Raw genomic sequence first — 18,852 nt, 5'->3', positions numbered from 1 at the left:
ACTGAGCATGTGGAGAGACGTTCGTTCATCTAGCACAGATGGAACGGGTTTTAGGAGAAACTTATACTCTGGTTTCTCAGTCTGTTTCCTAGTGCCGGTTTGAATTTCCTGCATTTTTTCACTGTGAAACTGAGTTGGAGCTAGTACCTCCCCATATATATGGATGGAGTGGAGTTTGCAACTGAAAAGAAACTTTGTTTTCCCAACAAGCTAGGTGAAGGACGGCTTTCACACGCACTTATCTCTCAGAACTGAGTATGTGGAGAGACGTTCGTTCATTTAGCACAAAGGGAACGGGTTGCAGGAGAAACTTTTACTCTAGTTTCTCAGTCTGTTTCCTAGTGCCGGTTTGAAGTTCCTGCAGTTTTCACTGTAAAAACGAGTTGGAGCTAGTACCTCCCCATATATATGTATGGAGTGGAGTTTGCAACTGAAAAGAAACTTTGTGTTCCCAACATGCTAGGTGAAGGACGGCTTTCACACACACTTATCTCTCAGAACTAAGCATGTGGAGAGACGTTCGTTCATCTAGCACAGATGGAACGGGTTTTAGGAGAAACTTTTACTCTGGTTTCTCAGTCTGTTTCCTAGTGCCGGTTTGAAGTTCCTGCATTTTTCACTGTAAAACCGAGTTGCAGCTAGTACCTCCCCATATATATGTATGGAGTGGAGTTTGCAACTGAAAAGAAACTTTGTGTTCCCAACAAGCTAGGTGAAAGACAGCTTTCACACACACTTATCTCTCAGAACTGAGCATGTTGAGAGACGTTCGTTCATCTAGCACAGATGGAACGGGTTTTAGGAGAAACTTATACTCTGGTTTCTCAGTCTGTTTCCTAGTGCCGGTTTGAATTTCCTGCATTTTTTCACTGTGAAACTGAGTTGGAGCTAGTACCTCCCCATATATATGGATGGAGTGGAGTTTGCAACTGAAAAGAAACTTTGTTTTCCCAACAAGCTAGGTGAAGGACGGCTTTCACACGCACTTATCTCTCAGAACTGAGTATGTGGAGAGACGTTCGTTCATTTAGCACAAAGGGAACGGGTTGCAGGAGAAACTTTTACTCTGGATTCTCAGTCTGTTTCCTAGTGCCGGTTTGAAGTTCCTGCAGTTTTCATTGTAAAACCGAGTTGCAGCTAGTACCTCCCCATATATATGTATGGAGTGGAGTTTGCAACTGAAAAGAAACTTTGTGTTCCCAACAAGCTAGGTGAAGGACGGCTTTCACACACACTTATCTCTCAGAACTGAGCATGTGGAGAGGCGTTCGTTCATCTAGCACAGATGGAACGGGTTGCAGGAGAAACTTATACTCTGGTTTCTCAGTCTGTTTCCTAGTGCCGGTTTGAAGTTCCTGCAGTTTTCACTGTAAAACCGAGTTGGAGCTAGTACCTCCCCATATATATGGATGGAGTGGAGTTTGCAATTGAAAACAAACTTTGTGTTCCCAACAAGCTAGGTGAAGGACGGCTTTCACACACACTTATCTCTCACAACTGAGCATGTAGAGAGACGTTCGTTCATGTAGCACAAAGGGAACGGTTTGCAGGAGAAACTTTTACTCTGGGTTCTCAGTCTGTTTCCTTGTGCCGGTTTGAAGTTCCTGCAGTTTTCACTGTGAAACCGAGTTGGAGCTAGTACCTCCCCATATATATGTATGGAGTGGAGTTTGCAATTTAAAAGAAACTTTGTGTTCCCAAGAAGCTAGGTGAAGGACGGCTTTCACACACACTTATCTCTCAGAACTGAGCATGTGGAGAGACGTTCGTTCATGTAGCACAAAGGGATCGGGTTGCAGGAGAAACTTTTACTCTGGTTTCTCAGTCTGTTTCCTTGTGCCGGTTTGAAGTTCCTGCAGTTTTCACTGTGAAACCGAGTTGGAGCTAGTACCTCCCCATATATATGTATGGAGTGGAGTTTGCAACTGAAAAGAAACTTTGTGTTCCCAACAAGCTAGGTGAAGGACGGCTTTCACACACACTTATCTCTCAGAACTGAGCATGTGGAGAGACGTTCGTTCATCTAGCACAAAGGGAACGGGTAGCAGGGGAAACTTTTACTCTGGTCTTCCAGTCTGTTTCCTAGTGCCGGTTTGAAGTTCCTGCAGTGTTCACTGTGAAACCGAGTTGGAGCTAGTACCTCCCCATATATATGTATGGAGTGGAATTTGCAAGTGAAAAGAAAGTTTGATTTCCCAACAAGCTAGGTGAAGGACGGCTTTCACACACACTTATCTCTCAGAACTGAGCATGTGGAGAGACGTTCGTTCATCTAGCACTGATGGAACGGGTAGCAGGAGAAACTTATACTCTGGTCTCTCATTCTGTTTCCTAGTGCCGGTTTGAAGTTCCTGCAGTGTTCACTGTGAAACCGAGTTGGAGCTAGTACCTCCCCATATATATGTATGGAGTGGAGTTTGCAATTGAAAACAAACTTTGTGTTCCCAACAAGCTAGGTGAAGGACGGCTTTCACACACACTTATCTCTCAGAACTGAGCATGTGGAGAGACGTTCGTTCATCTAGCACAAAGGGAATGGGTTGTAGGAGAAACTTTTACTCTGGTTTCTCAGACTGATTCCTAGTCCCGGTTTGAAGTTCCTTCAGTTTTCACTGTAAAACCGAGTTGCAGCTAGTACCTCCCCATATATATGTACGGAGTGGAGTTTGCAATTGAAAAAAACTTTGTGTTCCCAACAAGCTAGGTGAAGGAAGGCTTTCACACACACTAATCTCTCAGAACTGAGCATGTGGAGAGACGTTCGTTCATCTAGCACAAAGGGAACGGGTAGCAGGAGAAACTTATACTCTGGTTTCTCAGTCTGTTTCCTAGTGCCGGTTTGAAGTCCCTGCAGTGTTCACTGTGAAACCGAGTTGGAGCTAGTACCTCCCCATATACATGTATGGAGTGGAGTTTGCAACTGAAAAGAATCTTTGTGTTCCCAACAAGCTAGGTGAAGGAAGGCTTTCACACACACTTAACTCTCAGAACTGAGCAAGTGGAGAGACGTTCGTTCATCTAGCACAAAGGGAACGGGTTGCAGGAGAAACTTTTACTCTGGTTTTTCAGTCTGTTTCCTAGTGCCGGTTTGAAGTTCCTGCAGTTTTCACTGTAAAACCGAGTTGGAGCTAGTACCTCCCCATATATATGTATGGAGTGGAGTTTGCAACTGAAAAGAAACTTTGTGTTCCCAACAAGCTAGTTGAAGGACGGCTTTCACACACACTTATCTCTCAGAACTGAGCATGTGGAGAGACGTTCGTTCATGTAGCACAAAGGGAACGGGTTGCAGGAAAAACTTTTACTCTGGTTTCTCAGTCTGTTTCCTAGTGCCGGTTTGAAGTTCCTGCAGTTTTCACTGTGAAACCGAGTTGGAGCTAGTACCTCCCCATATATATGTATGGAGTGGAGTTTGCAACTGAAAAGAAACTTTGTGTTCCCAACAAGCTAGGTGAAGGACGGCTTTCACACACACTTATCTCTCAGAACTGAGCATGTGGAGAGACGTTCGTTCATCTAGCACAAAGGGAACGGGTAGCAGGAGAAACTTTTACTCTGGTCTCTCAGTCTGTTTCCTAGTGCCGGTTTGAAGTTCCTGCAGTGTTCACTGTGAAACCGAGTTGGAGCTAGTACCTCCCCATATATATGTATGGAGTGGAGTTTGCAAGTGAAAAGAAACTTTGATTTCCCAACAAGCTAGGTGAAGGACGGCTTTCACACACACTTATCTCTCAGAACTGAGCATGTGGAGAGACGTTCGTTCATCTAGCACTGATGGAACGGGTTGCAGGAGAAACTTATACTCTGGTTTCTCAGTCTGTTTCCTAGTGCCGGTTTGAAGTTCCTGCAGTTTTCACTGTAAAACTGAGTTGGAGCTAGTACCTCCCCATATATATGTATGGAGTGGAGTTTGCAATTGAAAACAAACTTTGTGTTCCCAACAAGCTAGGTGAAGGAAGGCTTTCACACACACTTATCTCTCAGAACTGAGCATGTGGAAAGACGTTCGTTCATCTAGCACAAAGGGAATGGGTGGTAGGAGAAACATTTACTCTGGTTTCTCAGACTGATTCCTAATCCCGGTTTGAAGTTCCTGCAGTTTTCACTGTGAAACCGAGTTGGAGCTAGTACCTCCCCATATATATGTATGGAGTGGAGTTTGCAACTGAAAAGAATCTTTGTGTTCCCAAAAAGCTAGGTGAAGGACGGCTTTCACACACACTTATCTCTCAGAACTGAGCAAGTGGAGAGACGTTCGTTCATCTAGCACAAAGGGAACGGGTTTTTGGAGAAACTTTTACTCTGGTTTCCCAGTCTGTTTCCTAGTTCCGGTTTGAAGTTCCTGCAGTTTTCACTGTAAAACCGAGTTGGAGCTAGTACCTCCCCATATATATGTATGGAGTGGAGTTTGCAATTGAAAACAAACTTTGTGTTCCCAACCAGCTAGGTGAAGGAAGGCTTTCACACACACTTATCTCTCATAACTGAGCATGTGGAGAGACGTTCGTTCATCTAGCACAAAGGGAACGGGTTGTAGGAGAAACTTTTACTCTGGTTTCTCAGACTGATTCCTAGTGCTGGTTTGAAGTTCCTGCAGTTTTCACTGTGAAACCGAGTTGGAGCTAGTACCTCCCCATATATATGTATGGAGAGGAATTTGCAACTGAAAAGAATCTTTGTGTTCCCAACAAGCTAGGTGAAGGACGGCTTTCACACACACTTATCTCTCAGAACTGAGCAAGTGGAGAGACGTTCGTTCATCTGGCACAAAGGGAACGGGTTGCAGGAGAAACTTTTACTCTGGTTTCTCAGTCTGTTTCCTAGTGGCGGTTTGAAGTTCCTGCAGTTTTCACTGTAAAACCGAGTTGGAGCTAGTACCTCCCCATATATATGTATGGAGTGGAGTTTGCAACTGAAAAGAAACTTTGTGTTCCCAACAAGCTAGGTGAAGGACGGCTTTCACACACACTTATCTCTCATAACTGAGCATGTGGAGAGACGTTCGTTCATCTAGCACAAAGGGAACGGGTTGTAGGAGAAACTTTTACTCCGGTTTCTCAGACTGATTCCTAGTGCTGGTTTGAAGTTCCTGCAGTTTTCACTGTGAAACCGAGTTGGAGCTAGTACCTCCCCATATATATGTATGGAGAGGAATTTGCAACTGAAAAGAATCTTTGTGTTCCCAAGAAGCTAGGTGAAGGACGGCTTTCACACACACATATCTCTCAGTACTGAGCATGTGGAGAGACGTTCGTTCATGTAGCACAAAGGGAACGAGTAGCAGGAGAAACTTATACTCTGGTCTCTCAGTCTGTTTCCTAGTGCCGGTTTGAAGTTCCTGCAGTGTTCACTGTGAAACCGATTTGGAGCTAGTACCTCCCCATATATATGTATGGAGTGGAGTTTGCAACTGAAAAGAATCTTTGTGTTCCCAACAAGCTAGGTGAAGGACGGCTTTCACACACACTTATCTCTCAGAAATGAGCATGTGGAGAGACGTTCGTTCATCTAGCACAATGGGAACGGGTTGCAGGAGAAACTTTTACTCTGTTTTCTCAGTCTGTTTCCTAGTGCCGGTTTGAAGTGCCTGCAGTTTTCACTGTAAAACCGAGTTGGAGCTAGTACCTCCCCATATATATGTATGGAGTGGAGTTTGCAACTGAAAAGAAACTTTGTGTTCCCAACATGCTAGGTGAAGGACGGCTTTCACACACACTTATCTCTCAGAACTAAGCATGTGGAGAGACGTTCGTTCATCTAGCATAGATGGAACGGGTTTTAGGAGAAACTTTTACTCTGGTTTCTCAGTCTGTTTCCTAGTGCCGGTTTGAAGTTCCTGCATTTTTCACTGTAAAACCGAGTTGCAGCTAGTACCTCCCCATATATATGTATGGAGTGGAGTTTGCAACTGAAAAGAAACTTTGTGTTCCCAACAAGCTAGGTGAAGGACAGCTTTCACACACACTTATCTCTCAGAACTGAGCATGTGGAGAGACGTTCGTTCATCTAGCACAGATGGAACGGGTTTTAGGAGAAACTTATACTCTGGTTTCTCAGTCTGTTTCCTAGTGCCGGTTTGAATTTCCTGCAGTTTTTCACTGTGAAACTGAGTTGGAGCTAGTACCTCCCCATATATATGGATGGAGTGGAGTTTGCAACTGAAAAGAAACTTTGTTTTCCCAACAAGCTAGGTGAAGGACGGCTTTCACACGCACTTATTTCTCAGAACTGAGTATGTGGAGAGACGTTCGTTCATTTAGCACAAAGGGAACGGGTTGCAGGAGAAACTTTTACTCTGGATTCTCAGTCTGTTTCCTAGTGCCGGTTTGAAGTTCCTGCAGTTTTCACTGTAAAACCGAGTTGCAGCTAGTACCTCCCCATATATATGTATGGAGTGGAATTTGCAACTGAAAAGAAACTTTGTGTTCCCAACAAGCTAGGTGAAGGACGGCTTTCACACACACTTATCTCTCAGAACTGAGCATGTGGAGAGGCGTTCGTTCATCTAGCACAGATGGAACGGGTTGCAGGAGAAACTTATACTCTGGTTTCTCAGTCTGTTTCCTAGTGCCGGTTTGAAGTTCCTGCAGTTTTCACTGTAAAACCGAGTTGGAGCTAGTACCTCCCCATATATATGGATGGAGTGGAGTTTGCAATTGAAAACAAACTTTGTGTTCCCAACAAGCTAGGTGAAGGACGGCTTTCACACACACTTATCTCTCACAACTGAGCATGTGGAGAGACGTTCGTTCATGTAGCACAAAGGGAACGGTTTGCAGGAGAAACTTTTACTCTGGGTTCTCAGTCTGTTTCCTTGTGCCGGTTTGAAGTTCCTGCAGTTTTCACTGTGAAACCGAGTTGGAGCTAGTACCTCCCCATATATATGTATGGAGTGGAGTTTGCAACTGAAAAGAAACTTTGTGTTCCCAACAAGCTAGGTGAAGGACGGCTTTCACACACACTTATCTCTCAGAACTGAGCATGTGGAGAGACGTTCGTTCATGTAGCACAAAGGGATCGGGTTGCAGGAGAAACTTTTACTCTGGTTTCTCAGTCTGTTTCCTTGTGCCGGTTTGAAGTTCCTGCAGTTTTCACTGTGAAACCGAGTTGGAGCTAGTACCTCCCCATATATATGTATGGAGTGGAGTTTGCAACTGAAAAGAAACTTTGTGTTCCCAACAAGCTAGGTGAAGGACGGCTTTCACACACACTTATCTCTCAGAACTGAGCATGTGGAGAGACGTTCGTTCATCTAGCACAAAGGGAACGGGTAGCAGGAGAAACTTTTACTCTGGTCTCTCAGTCTGTTTCCTAGTGCCGGTTTGAAGTTCCTGCAGTGTTCACTGTGAAACCGAGTTGGAGCTAGTACCTCCCCATATATATGTATGGAGTGGAGTTTGAAAGTGAAAAGAAACTTTGATTTCCCAACAAGCTAGGTGAAGGACGGCTTTCACACACACTTATCTCTCAGAACTGAGCATGTGGAGAGACGTTCGTTCATCTAGCACTGATGGAACGGGTAGCAGGAGAAACTTTTACTCTGGTCTCTCAGTCTGTTTCCTAGTGCCGGTTTGAAGTTCCTGCAGTGTTCACTGTGAAACCGAGTTGGAGCTAGTACCTCCCCATATATATGTATGGAGTGGAGTTTGCAATTGAAAACAAACTTTGTGTTCCCAACAAGCTAGGTGAAGGACGGCTTTCACACACACTTATCTCTCAGAACTGAGCATGTGGAGAGACGATCGTTCATCTAGCACAAAGGGAATGGGTTGTAGGAGAAACTTTTACTCTGGTTTCTCAGACTGATTCCTAGTCCCGGTTTGAAGTTCCTTCAGTTTTCACTGTAAAACCGAGTTGCAGCTAGTACCTCCCCATATATATGTATGGAGTGGAGTTTGCAATTGAAAAAAACTTTGTGTTCCCAACAAGCTAGGTGAAGGAAGGCTTTCACACACACTTATCTCTCAGAACTGAGCATGTGGAGAGGCGTTCGTTCATCTAGCACAGATGGAACGGGTTGCAGGAGAAACTTATACTCTGGTTTCTCAGTCTGTTTCCTAGTGCCGGTTTGAAGTTCCTGCAGTTTTCACTGTAAAACAGAGTTGGAGCTAGTACCTCCCCATATATATGGATGGAGTGGAGTTTGCAATTGAAAACAAACTTTGTGTTCCCAACAAGCTAGGTGAAGGACGGATTTCACACACACTTATCTCTCACAACTGAGCATGTGGAGAGACGTTCGTTCATGTAGCACAAAGGGAACGGTTTGCAGGAGAAACTTTTACTCTGGGTTCTCAGTCTGTTTCCTTGGGCCGGTTTGAAGTTCCTGCAGTTTTCACTGTGAAACCGAGTTGGAGCTAGTACCTCCCCATATATATGTATGGAGTGGAGTTTGCAACTGAAAAGAAACTTTGTGTTCCCAACAAGCTAGGTGAAGGACGGCTTTCACACACACTTATCTCTCAGAACTGAGCATGTGGAGAGACGTTCGTTCATGTAGCAGAAAGGGATCGGGTTGCAGGAGAAACTTTTACTCTGGTTTCTCAGTCTGTTTCCTTGTGCCGGTTTGAAGTTCCTGCAGTTTTCACTGTGAAACCGAGTTGGAGCTAGTACCTCCCCATATATATGTATGGAGTGGAGTTTGCAACTGAAAAGAAACTTTGTGTTCCCAACAAGCTAGGTGAAGGACGGCTTTCACACACACTTATCTCTCAGAACTGAGCATGTGGAGAGACGTTCGTTCATCTAGCACAAAGGGAACGGGTAGCAGGAGGAACTTTTACTCTGGTCTCTCAGTCTGTTTCCTAGTGCCGGTTTGAAGTTCCTGCAGTGTTCACTGTGAAACCGAGTTGGAGCTAGTACCTCCCCATATATATGTATGGAGTGGAGTTTGAAAGTGAAAAGAAACTTTGATTTCCCAACAAGCTAGGTGAAGGACGGCTTTCACACACACTTATCTCTCAGAACTGAGCATGTGGAGAGACGTTCGTTCATCTAGCACTGATGGAACGGGTAGCAGGAGAAACTTTTACTCTGGTCTCTCAGTCTGTTTCCTAGTACCGGTTTGAAGTTCCTGCAGTGTTCACAGTGAACCGAGTTGGAGCTAGTACCTCCCCATATATATGTATGGAGTGGAGTTTGCAATTGAAAACAAACTTTGTGTTCCCACCAAGCTAGGTGAAGGACGGCTTTCACACACACTTATCTCTCAGAACTGAGCATGTGGAGAGACGTTCGTTCATCTAGCACAAAGGGAATGGGTTGTAGGAGAAACTTTTACTCTGGTTTCTCAGACTGATTCCTAGTCCCGGTTTGAAGTTCCTTCAGTTTTCACTGTAAAACCGAGTTGCAGCTAGTACCTCCCCATATATATGTATGGAGTGGAGTTTGCAATTAAAAAAAACTTTGTGTTCCCAACAAGCTAGGTGAAGGAAGGCTTTCACACACACTTATATCTCAGAACTGAGCATGTGGAGAGGCGTTCGTTCATCTAGCACAGATGGAACGGGTTGCAGGAGAAACTTATACTCTGGTTTCTCAGTCTGTTTCCTAGTGCCGGTTTGAAGTTCCTGCAGTTTTCACTGTAAAACCGAGTTGGAGCTAGTACCTCCCCATATATATGGATGGAGTGGAGTTTGCAATTGAAAACAAACTTTGTGTTCCCAACAAGCTAGGTGAAGGACGGATTTCACACACACTTATCTCTCACAACTGAGCATGAGGAGAGACGTTCGTTCATGTAGCACAAAGGGAACGGTTTGCAGGAGAAACTTTTACTCTGGGTACTCAGTCTGTTTCCTTGGGCCGGTTTGAAGTTCCTGCAGTTTTCACTGTGAAACCGAGTTGGAGCTAGTACCTCCCCATATATATGTATGGAGTGGAGTTTGCAACTGAAAAGAAACTTTGTGTTCCCAACAAGCTAGGTGAAGGACGGCTTTCACACACACTTATCTCTCAGAACTGAGCATGTGGAGAGACGTTCGTTCATGTAGCACAAAGGGATCGGGTTGCAGGAGAAACTTTTACTCTGGTTTCTCAGTCTGTTTCCTTGTGCCGGTTTGAAGTTCCTGCAGTTTTCACTGTGAAACCGAGTTGGAGCTAGTACCTCCCCATATATATGTATGGAGTGGAGTTTGCAACTGAAAAGAAACTTTGTGTTCCCAACAAGCTAGGTGAAGGACGGCTTTCACACACACTTATCTCTCAGAACTGAGCATGTGGAGAGACGTTCGTTCATCTAGCACAAAGGGAACGGGTAGCAGGAGAAACTTTTACTCTGGTCTCTCAGTCTGTTTCCTAGTGCCGGTTTGAAGTTCCTGCAGTGTTCACTGTGAAACCGAGTTGGAGCTAGTACCTCCCCATATATATGTATGGAGTGGAGTTTGAAAGTGAAAAGAAACTTTGATTTCCCAACAAGCTAGGTGAAGGACGGCTTTCACACACACTTATCTCTCAGAACTGAGCATGTGGAGAGACGTTCGTTCATCTAGCAATGATGGAACGGGTAGCAGGAGAAACTTTTACTCTGGTCTCTCAGTCTGTTTCCTAGTGCCGGTTTGAAGTTCCTGCAGTGTTCACTGTGAAACCGTGTTGGAGCTAGTACCTCCCCATATATATGTATGGAGTGGAGTTTGCAATTGAAAACAAACTTTGTGTTCCCAACAAGCTAGGTGAAGGACGGCTTTCACACACACTTATCTCTCAGAACTGAGCATGTGGAGAGACGTTCGTTCATCTAGCACAAAGGGAATGGGTTGTAGGGGAAACTTTTACTCTGGTTTCTCAGACTGATTCCTAGTCCCGGTTTGAAGTTCCTTCAGTTTTCACTGTAAAACCGAGTTGCAGCTAGTACCTCCCCATATATATGTATGCAGTGGAGTTTGCAATTGAAAAAAACTTTGTGTTCCCAACAAGCTAGGTGAAGGAAGGCTTTCACACACACTTATCTCTCAGAACTGAGCATGTGGAGAGACGTTCGTTCATCTAGCACAAAGGGAACGGGTAGCAGGAGAAACTTATACTCTGGTCTCTCAGTCTGTTTCCTAGTGCCGGTTTGAAGTTCCTGCAGTGTTCACTGTGAAACTGAGTTGGAGCTAGTACCTCCCCATATATATGGATGGAGTGGAGTTTGCAACTGAACACAAACTTTGTTTTCCCAACAAGCTAGGTGAAGGACGGCTTTCACACGCACTTATCTCTCAGAACTGAGCATGTGGAGAGACGTTCGTTCATTTAGCACAAAGGGAACGGGTTGCAGGAGAAACTTTTACTCTGGATTCTCAGTCTGTTTCCTAGTGCCGGTTTGAAGTTCCTGCAGTTTTCACTGTAAAACCGAGTTGCAGCTAGTACCTCCCCATATATATGTATGGAGTGGGGTTTGCAACTGAAAAGAAACTTTGTGTTCCCAACAAGCTAGGTGAAGGACGGCTTCCACACACACTTATCTCTCAGAACTGAGCATGTGGAGAGACGTTCGTTCATCTAGCACAGATGGAACGGGTTTTAGGAGAAACTTTTACTCTGGTTTCTCAGTCTGTTTCCTAGTGCCGGTTTGAAGTTCCTGCAGTTTTCATTGTGAAACCGAGTTGGAGCTAGTACCTCCCCATATATATGTATGGAGTGGAGTTTGCAACTGAAAAGAATCTTTGTGTTCCCAACAAGCTAGTTGAAGGACGGCTTTCACACACACTTATCTCTGAGAACTGAGCAAGTGGAGAGACGTTCGTTCATCTAGCACAAAGGGAACGGGTTGCAGGAGAAACTTTTACTCTGGTTTCTCAGTCTTTTTCCTAGTGCCGGTTTGAAGTTCCTGCAGTTTTCACTGTAAAACCGAGTTGGAGCTAGTACCTCCCCATATATATGTATGGAGTGGAGTTTGCAACTGAAAAGAAACTTTGTGTTCCCAACAAGGTAGGTGAAGGACGGCTTTCACACACACTTATCTCTCAGAACTAAGCATGTGGAGAGACGTTCGTTCATCTAGCACAGATGGAACGGGTTTTAGGAGAAACTTTTACTCTGGTTTCTCAGTCTGTTTCCTAGTGCCGGTTTGAATTTCCTGCAGTTTTCACTGTGAAACTGAGTTGGAGCTAGTACCTCCCCATATATATGGATGGAGTGGAGTTTGCAACTGAAAAGAAACTTTGTTTTCCCAACAAGCTAGGTGAAGGACGGCTTTCACACGCACTTATCTCTCAGAACTGAGCATGTGGAGAGACGTTCGTTCATTTAGCACAAAGGGAACGGGTTGCAGGGGAAACTTTTACTCTGGATTCTCAGTCTGTTTCCTAGTGCCGGTTTGAAGTTCCTGCAGTTTTCACTGTAAAACCGAGTTGCAGTTGGTACCTCCCCATATATATGTATGGAGTGGAGTTTGCAACTGAAAAGAAACTTTGTGTTCCCAACAAGCTAGGTGAAGGACGGCTTTCACACACACTTATCTCTCAGAATTGAGCATGTGGAGAGACGTTCGTTCATCTAGCACAAAGGGAACGGGTAGCAGGAGAAACTTATTCTCTGGTCTCTCAGTCTGTTTCCTAGTGCCGGTTTGAAGTTCCTGCAGTGTTCACTGTGAAACCGAGTTGGAGCTAGTACCTCCCCATATATATGTATGGAGTGGAGTTTGCAAGTGAAAAGAAACTTTGATTTCCCAACAAGCTAGGTGAAGGAAGGCTTTCACACACACTTATCTCTCAGAACTGAGCATGTGGAGAGACGTTCGTTCATCTAGCACAAAGGGAATGGGTGGTAGGAGAAACTTTTACTCTGGTTTCTCAGTCTGTTTCCTAGTGCCGGTTTGAATTTCCTGCAGTTTTCACTGTGAAAATGAGTTGGAGCTAGTACCTCCCCATATATATGGATGGAGTGGAGTTTGCAACTGAAAAGAAACTTTGTTTTCCCAACAAGCTAGGTGAAGGACGGCTTTCACACGCACTTATCTCTCAGAACTGAGCATGTGGAGAGACGTTCGTTCATTTAGCACAAAGGGAACGGGTTGCAGGGGAAAATTTTACTCTGGATTCTCAGTCTGTTTCCTAGTGCCGGTTTGAAGTTCCTGCAGTTTTCACTGTAAAACCGAGTTGCAGTTGGTACCACCCCATATATATGTATGGAGTGGAGTTTGCAACTGAAAAGAAACTTTGTGTTCCCAACAAGCTAGGTGAAGGACGGCTTTCACACACACTTATCTCTCAGAACTGAGCATGTGGAGAGACGTTCGTTCATCTAGCACAAAGGGAACGGGTAGCAGGAGAAACTTATACTCTGGTCTCTCAGTCTGTTTCCTAGTGCCGGTTTGAAGTTCCTGCAGTGTTCACTGTGAAACCGAGTTGGAGCTAGTACCTCCCCATATATATGTATGGAGTGGAGTTTGCAAGTGAAAAGAAACTTTGATTTCCCAACAAGGTAGGTGAAGGAAGGCTTTCACACACACTTATCTCTCAGAACTGAGCATGTGGAGAGACGTTCGTTCATCTAGCACAAAGGGAATGGGTGGTAGGAGAAACTTTTACTCTGGTTTCTCAGACTGATTCCTAGTCCCGGTTTGAAGTTCCTGCAGTTTTCACTGTGAAACCGATTTGGAGCTAGTACCTCCCCATATATATGTATGGAGTGGAGTTTGCAACTGAAAAGAATCTTTGTGTTCCCAACAAGCTAGGTGAAGGACGGCTTTCACACACACATATCTCTCAGAACTGAGCAAGTGGAGAGACGTTCGTTCATCTAGCACAAAGGGAACGGGTTGCAGGAGAAACTTTTACTCTGGTTTCTCAGTCTGTTTCCTAGTGCCGGTTTGAAGTTCCTGCAGTTTTCACTGTAAAACCGAGTTGGAGCTAGTACCTCCCCATATATATGTATGGAGTGGAGTTTGCAACTGAAAAGAAACTTTGTGTTCCCAACAAGCTAGGTGAAGGACGGCTTTCACACACACTTATCTCTCAGAACTAAGCAAGTGGAGAGACTTTCGTTCATCTAGCACAGATGGAACGGGTTTTAGGAGAAACTTTTACTCTGGTTTCTAAGTCTGTTTCCTAGTGCCGGTTTGAATTTCCTGCAGTTTTCACTGTGAAACTGAGTTGGAGCTAGTACCTCCCCATATATATGGATGGAGTGGAGTTTGCAACTGAAAAGAAACTTTGTTTTCCCAACAATCTAGGTGAAGGACGGCTTTCACACGCACTTATCTCTCAGAACTGAGCATGTGGAGAGACGTTCGTTCATTTAGCACAAAGGGAACGGGTTGCAGGAGAAACTTTTACTCTGGATTCTCAGTCCGTTTCCTAGTGCCGGTTTGAAGTTCCTGCAGTTTTCACTGTGAAACTGATTTGGAGCTCGTACCTCTCCATATATATGGATGGAGTGGAGTTTGCAACTGAAAAGAAACTTTGTTTTCCCAACAAGCTAGGTGAAGGACGGCTTTCACACGCACTTATCTCTCAGAACTGAGCATGTGGAGAGACGTTCGTTCATTTAGCACAAAGGGAACGGGTTGCAGGAGAAACTTTTACTCTCGATTCTCAGTCTGTTTCCTAGTGCCGGTTTGAAGTTCCTGCAGTTTTCACTGTAAAACCGAGTTGCAGTTGGTACCTCCCCATATATATGTATGGAGTGGAGTTTGCAACTGAAAAGAAACTTTGTGTTCCCAACAAGCTAGGTGAAGGACGGCTTTCACACACACTTATCTCTCAGAACTGAGCATGTGTAGCGACGTTCGTTCATCTAGCACAAAGGAACGGGTAGCAGGAGAAACTTATACTCTGGTCTCTCAGTCTGTTTCCTAGTGCCGATTTGAAGTTCCTGCAGTGTTCACTGTGAAACCGAGTTGGAGCTAGTACCTCCCCATATATATGTATGGAGTGGAGTTTGCAAGTGAAAAGAAACTTTGATTTCCCAACAAGCTAGGTGAAGGACGGCTTTCACACACACTTACCTCTCAGAACTGAGCATGTGGAGAGATGATCATTCATCTAGCAGAAAGGGAATGGGTGGTAGGAGAAACTTTTACTCTGGTTTCTCAGACTGATTCCTAGTCCCGGTTTGAAGTTCCTGCAGTTTTCACTGTGAAACCGAGTTGGAGCTAGTACCTCCCCATATATATGTATGGAGTGGAGTTTGCAACTGAAAAGAAACTTTGTGTTCCCAACAAGCTAGGTGAAGGACGGCTTTCACACACACTTTTCTCTCAGAACTGAGCATGTGGAGAGACGTTCGTTCATCTAGCACAAAGGGAATGGGTGGTAGGAGAAACTTTTACTCTGGTTTCTCAGACTGATTCCTAGTCCCGGTTGGAAGTTCCTGCAGTTTTCACTGTGAAACCGAGTTGGAGCTAGTACCTCCCCATATATATGTATGGAGTGGAGTTTGCAACTGAAAAGAAACTTTGTGTTCCCAACAAGCTAGGTGAAGGACGGCTTTCACACACACTTATCTCTCAGAACTGAGCATGTGGAGAGACGTTCGTTCATCTAGCACAAAGGGAACGGGTAGCAGGAGAAACTTATACTCTGGTCTCTCAGTCTGTTTCCTAGTGCCGGTTTGAAGTTCCTGCAGTGTTCACTGTGAAACCGAGTTGGAGCTAGTACCTCCCCATATATATGTATGGACTGGAGTTTGCAACTGAAAAGAATCTTTGTGTTCCCAACAAGCTAGGTGAAGGACGGCTTTCACACACACATATCTCTCAGAACTGAGCAAGTGGAGAGACGTTCGTTCATCTAGCACAAAGGGAACGGGTTGCAGGAGAAACTTTTACTCTGGTTTCTCAGTCTGTTTCCTAGTGCCGGTTTGAAGTTCCTGCAGTTTTCACTGTAAAACCGAGTTGGAGCTAGTACCTCCCCATATATATGTATGGAGTGGAGTTTGCAACTGAAAAGAAACTTTGTGTTCCCAACAAGCTAGGTGAAGGACGGCTTTCACACACACTTATCTCTCAGAACTGAGCATGTGGAGAGACGTTCGTTCATCTAGCACAGATGGAACGGGTTTTAGGAGAAACTTTTACTCTGGTTTCTCAGTCTGTTTCCTAGTGCCGGTTTGAATTTCCTGCATTATTCACTGTGAAACTGAGTTGGATCTAGTACCTCCCCATATATATGTATGGAGTGGAGTTTGCAAGTGAAAAGAAACTTTGATTTCCCAACAAGCTAGGTGAAGGACGGCTTTCACACACACTTATCTCTCAGAACTGAGCATGTGGAGAGACGTTCGTTCATCTAGCACAAAGGGAATGGGTGGTAGGAGAAACTTTTACTCTGGTTTCTCAGACTGATTCCTAGTCCCGGTTTGAAGTTCCTGCAGTTTTCACTGTGAAACCGAGTTGGAGCTAGTACCTCCCCATATATATGTATGGAGTGGAGTTTGCAACTGAAAAGAATCTTTGTGTTCCCAACAAGCTAGGTGAAGGACGGCTTTCACACACACTTATCTCTCAGAACTGAGCAAGTGGAGAGACGTTCGTTCATCTAGCACAAAGGGAACGGGTTTTAGGAGAAACTTTTACTCTGGTTTCTCAGTCTGTTCCCTAGTGCCGGTTTGAAGTTCCTGCAGTTTTCACTGTGAAACCGAGTTGGAGCTAGTACCTCCCCATATATATGTATGGAGTGGAGTTTGCAATTGAAAACAAACTTTGTGTTCCCAACCAGCTAGGTGAAGGAAGGCTTTCACACACACTTATCTCTCAGAACTGAGCATGTGGAGAGACGTTCGTTCATCTAGCACAAAGGGAACGGGTTGCATGAGAAACTTTTACTCTGGTTTCTCAGTCTGTTTCCTAGTGCCGGTTTGAAGTTCCTGCAGTTTTCACTGTGAAACCGAGTTGGAGCTAGTACCTCCCCATATATATGTATGGAGTGGAGTTTGCAACTGAAAAGAAACTTTGTGTTCCCAACAAGCTAGGTGAAGGACGGCTTTCACACACACTTATCTCTCAGAACTAAGCATGTGGAGAGACGTTCGTTCATCTAGCACAGATGTAACGGGTTTTAGGAGAAACTTTTACTCTGGTTTCTCAGTCTGTTTCCTAGTGCCGGTTTGAATTTCCTGCAGTTTTCACTGTGAAACTGAGTTGGAGCTAGTACCTCCCCATATATATGGATGGATTGGAGTTTGCAACTGAAAAGAAACTTTGTTTTCCCAACAAGCTAGGTGAAGGACGGCTTTCACACACACTTATCTCTCAGAACTGAGCATGTGGAGGGACGTTCGTTCATTTAGCACAAAGGGAACGGGTTGCAGGAGAAACTTTTACTCTGGATTCTCAGTCTGTTTCCTAGTGCCGGTTTGAAGTTCCTGCAGTTTTCACTGTAAAACCGAGTTGCAGTTGATACCTCCCCATATATATGTATGGAGTGGAGTTTGCAACTGAAAAGAAACTTTGTGTTCCCAACAAGCTAGGTGAAGGACGGCTTTCACACACACTTATCTCTCAGAACTGAGCATGTGGAGAGACGTTCGTTCATCTAGCACAAAGGGAACGGGTAGCAGGAGAAACTTATACTCTGGTCTCTCAGTCTGTTTCCTAGTGCCGGTTTGAAGTTCCTGCAGTGTTCACTGTGAAACCGATTTGGAGCTAATACCTCCCCATATATATGTATGGAGTGGAGTTTGCAAGTGAAAAGAAACTTTGATTTCCCAACAAGCTAGGTGAAGGAAGGCTTTCACACACACTTATCTCTCAGAACTGAGTATGTGGAGAGACGTTCGTTCATCTAGCACAAAGGGAATGGGTGGTAGGAGAAACTTTTACTCTGGTTTCTCAGACTGATTCCTAGTCCCGGTTTGAAGTTCCTGCAGTGTTCACTGTGAAACCGATTTGGAGCTAGTACCTCCCCATATATATGTATGGAGTGGAGTTTGCAACTGAAAAGAATCTTTGTGTTCCCAACAAGCTAGGTGAAGGACGGCTTTCACACACACTTATCTCTCAGAACTGAGCATGTGGAGAGACGTTCGTTCATCTAGCACAATGGGAACGGGTTGCAGGAGAAACTTTTACTCTGGTTTCTCAGTCTGTTTCCTAGTGCCGGTTTGAAGTTCCTGCAGTTTTCACTGTAAAACCGAGTTGGAGCTAGTACCTCCCCATATATATGTATGGAGTGGAGTTTGCAACTGAAAAGAAACTTTGTGTTCCCAACATGCTAGGTGAAGGACGGCTTTCACACACACTTATCTCTCAGAACTAAGCATGTGGAGAGACGTTCGTTCATCTAGCACAGATGGAACGGGTTTTAGGAGAAACTTTTACTCTGGTTTCTCAGTCTGTTTCCTAGTGCCGGTTTGAATTTCCTGCAGTTTTCACTGTAAAACCGAGTTGCAGCTAGTACCTCCCCATATATATGTATGGAGTGGAGTTTGCAACTGAAAAGAAACTTTGTGTTCCCAACAAGCTAGGTGAAGGACGGCTTTCACACACACTTATCTCTCAGAACTGAGCATGTGGAGAGACGTTCGTTCATCTAGCACAGATGGAACGGGTTGCAGGAGAAACTTATACTCTGGTTTCTCAGTCTGTTTCCTAGTGCCGGTTTGAAGTTCCTGCAGTTTTCACTGTAAAACCGAGTTGGAGCTAGTACCTCCCCATATATATGTATGGAGTGGAGATTGCAATTGAAAAAAACTTTGTGTTCCCAACCAGCTAGGTGAAGGAAGGCTTTCACACACACTTATCTCTCATAACTGAGCATGTGGAGAGACGTTCGTTCATCTAGCACAAAGGGAACGGGTAGCAGGAGAAACTTATACTCTGGTCTCTCAGTCTGTTTCCTAGTGCCGGTTTGAAGTTCCTGCAGTGTTCACTGTGAAACCGAGTTGGAGCTAGTACCTCCCCATATTTATGTATGGAGTGGAGTTTGCAAC

The sequence above is a fragment of the Camelus bactrianus genome, chromosome 20 (genome assembly GCF_048773025.1).
Source record: "Camelus bactrianus isolate YW-2024 breed Bactrian camel chromosome 20, ASM4877302v1, whole genome shotgun sequence".
In the NCBI taxonomy this organism is placed as follows: domain Eukaryota; kingdom Metazoa; phylum Chordata; class Mammalia; order Artiodactyla; family Camelidae; genus Camelus; species Camelus bactrianus.
This window is presented reverse-complemented; position numbering follows the sequence as displayed.